Source organism: Manduca sexta, chromosome 5 (assembly GCF_014839805.1).
Source record: "Manduca sexta isolate Smith_Timp_Sample1 chromosome 5, JHU_Msex_v1.0, whole genome shotgun sequence".
Lineage (NCBI taxonomy): Eukaryota > Metazoa > Arthropoda > Insecta > Lepidoptera > Sphingidae > Manduca > Manduca sexta.
Window position 1 is genome coordinate 1748698 of NC_051119.1, and position 5043 is coordinate 1753740.

Sequence of the window (5043 nt, forward strand, 5' to 3'; positions counted from 1 at the left end):
CTTGCCATTACCGCCTGAACTTAAGGTAACTATAATATTGTAGAAAGATTTGTTGGTACAGGAATTTATTTATTACTAGCTAACCCAACAGACTACTATGACATTGCAGCGCGCATTCTATCAATCGCTGACAGTTGTGTAAAATTAATATTGTCCTGGTTTATTTTTTTATTTTTTAATGTTCCGTTTAATTTCCTTGATTTTTTCTTTCATAAGAACCTTCTCCTGATTATAATTAATACAACAACAAAAAATAGTGAAATCGGTCCAGCCGTTCATGCGTGATGGCGTGACCAAGGAAATAGGGATTCATTTTTATATATATAGATTACGAGTACAATTATTAGAGCATTCAATGGCTACCGCGGCGCTAGGCGGTATGCTTGGCTCGCATAGACCTAATTTTTTTCTACTAGGCGACAACTCTGATTCAGGTCCCAAGAACCATCTTTGTTAATAGAAAAAATAAGCTAAGTCATTCTAATGTGTGTTTTTTGCAAATTTCTTTTAAATCGTGTTGTTTACTAACTCTTTGTTCGCCGCTCAATCTTCGTCAAATAGTCTATTCGGGGTAAAAGAACCGCTTTATTTTTTATTATAGCACTCGGGAATGATGTAGCTTCCTATTAGAGAAAAAATCCAGATTGATTCAGTATTACTTAAGATTAAAGCGTTCAAACAAAAGAACTCCTCACCTTAATATATTAGTATAGAAGTAAAGATATGTGTTACGACTACCGCGCTGAAATCTCGGCTGCGATCCCTTGGCGAAGTTATATCTATTGGGTTTTCTGCTCAGTAACACTGCAAAGTCTACAATTGTCTCCAGTTAATGACAATTGCTTCGCCCCCTAATATATCTGCCGAAACATACCCCTGTTCAGTTGCGAAGGCTGAAATGTTTCTAAAAGAAACCCGAGGCACGACAAAATTGTCTTAGCTAACTTATCGCGGCTATATTGACAGAAAAGAAAACCATGACAAACATAAAAAAACTAAAAGAGAAGCCGGTAGCAATCGGGTTGTTAGGATGTGTCGCCACTGCCCCTGTCTACCCCTGAAAGGTCCAAGGCGTGATCATATGTATGTAACTGTTGTTAGGTCACTGCAATGCCATTTCTACACAAAACAGCAGTGTGAATGCACTGTTGTTTCAGTTTAAAAGATATTACACCTTAATAAGTGCTTATTATGACATATTTTATGTTTCAATGCGACGAAAACAGGAGAGTGCCACGTAGAATTTATTAAAAGATGTTGCTATTGTTTATGTAAGGAGATATCCTGGCAACCGGCTGTTGTCTTGCTTTTACGGGGTGCCCCTAGCACTTTTGTTTAAAGAAAATAAAGACTTTTGTCACAGCTTAGAACATAGTATACATATAATTTATAAATACTACTAATAACATTTTAAAATAAAAACAAAAAAATGAGGGGGCTAGCACGTCCTATCATCGCTCCTACAAGTAGCTGACCGCTCAGAATAAAATGTTGAGCTGTAGCGTCATAGCATAACGCTGATTCTGAGTTTCGCCTCTTCCTCTTCTGAGGGGCCTCGTGCGGTTTAAAACGTCCATTCTGGTCTCACCAAACTTTCGAGACTTTCCCGCCTTCAGACCAACCACTACAACTCCTGTAAGCCAGGATCAGCAGTGGCACGCATTTTATGACATGTCTCAGGGAAAACTAATATGCCATTATCCCGCAACGAAAGTAATCAAATAGAAAGATAGGGAGGAGTTGGAAATATTAATCGTCCACTTCCCTCCATAGCAATGCGGGTGACAAAATCATGATCTAAGGAGGCATTTTAACCTCAAGGATAGGAACGTTTACAACTAGATAAGCTCTCACCAAACTGAAACAAAAATGTCTCCCCAACAGAACGACCCGTTCTCGGCGTACATCCCGGAGGCTCCCCGCTGCCCCGCTCTCCCCGCCGCCGCTCCGTCCGCGCCGCCGCCACTCGCACTGGGGCGAGTCGACGCTGGGCTGGGCGGCCGGGACCGTCCTCCTCGCACTGTTCGTGATCATCGTCAGGGCCACGGAGAAGTGCCTCGACAAACGACTGTTCAAAGGTAAACTTTACCAAGTCACAAATGCTTTAAGGCTTTGGACAATCGAAAATAAAAAATAAAAACATTTAGGTAGGATATGTCGTAGCGATAAATGTAAAGGATATGTTACTCCAATATTGTTTGTTTTCTGTTTGTGTTAACGATTCTAATTATAATTTACCTACGTTGTGTCACCTAATGCCAGCGGAACGCTCAAGGTCATTGTCGCCTTAAGCAAGAATATTGTAAATTTTTCTAATGCAATTTGTCCGCTTTGTATTCTCCCAAAGTCTTGAAACAATACCACAGCCTAATAAATACTGCCACTAATACTAAAATGTAAATCACTTGATAGACTTTACATACCCTCAAAATTCCTATAGAGAACTCACGTATGCAGGTTTCCTCACGATGTTTTCCTTCACCGTTAAACTTAGTTTTTTTAATTTTACTTCTAGAATATCTGTAAATATCCGTAATTATAAAAGTAACTCTTAATTATAATTATTAGCATGTCTCTTGACCTATCTTAAGTGCAACTATGCTCGCTTATGGGAATAATAAATTATTTTTATTCATGTTACAATTTGATGGTTTCAGCCAGAAGACGCCAGTCCGAAGAGTGGCCGACACCGAACGTCTTGGCAACCAGTCGTGAGTAAATTTTACCTAAATTGATATTAGAAGAAAGCCACAGTGGTTTTTGGTTTGCGATAGATAGCGGCTTGGCCGTGACTTTGGCAGTGACCACGTTCGTCACCAATAATCACCAGGTAGGCTGCTAACCCGACTATATAGAGGTTATAGATAAATAAATATAGTTTCAATAGAATTGTAAAGCAAAAATAAATTCTGGGTTTAAAACTAGACAGCGCAATACGGCTTTATTGATATTTAGTCAGCAGAACGTTGAAGTAAAAGTAGTCGATAGTAGTAATCCCCATGCTCATGTTCTATCGCTCATAAAATTAATTGGAATTTCTTATTATTATTCTTATAATAGTTGATGGAATCAGGATTCAAATCTTGAATTATGAATATACCAACAAAAGTATTTTAAATCACCTTTTCTACTTATTACATATGAAACAATCATCAAAGCTGTAACAAAAAATAATCCCATTCCAGAACAACTGACAGCACCAAACACACCTCCTGTAGGCCAGGAGTTGCAAATCGACCTCCCACCCCCGTACTCCGAGTGTACCCGGCCCAAACCGCAGTGTGAGGACCCGCCACCGCCCTACTCAGACTGCTACGTTTCTTTCATCAATCCCAAAGATGGGGTCCCATCAGCTCACATCATGATGCGAGACAGATCTGATAACGCAGCAAATGTCGAAGCCAATGATGGAGACACTGGAAGCAATTCTAACGCTGATCGAGCAACTGGACCAAATGTTGGTAATACAGATGCTAATGAAGTTGGAAATTGTGGAACATCTGATGTGGAAGCAACGAATGGTGGTGAAATCATTGGTGTACATGGATCCAATATTGGTAACACGAGTTGTGTCATAAAGAATGAAACTTTGAGGGTTTAGAAAAAGTGGAGAATAAATGAAAGTCGCTATTGTTACCATAGCAGGAGAATAATTGTCTTTATTGTCGGGAACAAGAAGTTTATAATCCGACAACCAATGATTGTAAAAGACGATGATTATAATGGAGAAAGAGAAAGACACTGAGATGAAAATATATAAAAGACAAACAAAATATCCGCCATTTTTAAAGTGTCGGATATCGGGGCGGATATAATTCGGTCAGAGGTTTTCTAAAGAGAAATCCTTGTGCTGATCGAGATTATGTGCAATATGCGAAAACGTGATATGTATTATTATAAAAAATGTCTGAGAACATAGAATCTTCGGATATATCTTCGCATAGAAATGTCACATTTTTCCGTGCTGAAATAGTGAACATTACCGCTATTAGACTTTAGTCTAGAAGTGACAAGTGCTTTCGAAGTTAATTTAAAGTGTGTATAGTGTCAGTATAGTTTTAATTAAAGACAGCCAGTTAAGGTTCGATTCCAAATAACTGATAACAAATAATATCGAAACGCTCAAGGTTTTCTGCAGTCGGTATAGAATTGTAGTATAAATTGTTTATTATACTAGCATGTGTTTGGAATCCTACCTTAGCGTGGTGTAGTCGGTTCAAATTGTCCGATAATACCTGATTTAGTATTAAGGATTCGTTTTTATTATAGCAAATCAAATTAAATGTGGTAAATTCCAAAAATAAACGAACAGGAGTGGGGCTACGGCTTTTGAAATTTTTGTCGGAAAAATAATCATCATTCCGTAGTGAAGTGGTCATGAAGAGGTTATACAATATCTTTTTGATCTTGCACTTTCCTTTTATAGCCTAAACTCTTGCAGTTTCTCAACTTTATCCTAACTACAGATCGTTTAAATATTCATTAAAATGTTATGAACTTTCTTTTCGTAAATGTTTTAAATATCGTGTTATTTGTAAACGCTCTAATATGTAATTAATGTTAAAAAAAATATTTCATAATATCTACTTGTAATATGTATATTTATTTAAATATCATTCTATTGTCTGATATAAAAGTATTATTATGTTTATAAGATAAGTCATATTCGGATATTTTTGGTATATATCCGACAAAGCGTTGTGTATGAAGTAATCCTTTGTAAAGCAATAGATAAATCCCAATTATTTTTGTATGCATTGTAATGTAGTACCATAGGTTGTGTAGTATTAATGCGCTTGCTTACCAAAGAGTTCGGTACAGTGGGTGTAAAATTGCGGATATCCACAATTTATGTATAGAATATATGAAATATACGAATATATATATATATATATATTACGATATATTCAAAGGTTTATGAATAAAATGGTACTCGTGGACCATTTACAATATAAGTATCGGGTACACACTTTACATATGCAGAGAATTTGTAAATATCCGACTTTTAGCGGATATCCGCAAATTGGCGCCATCAATAAATAA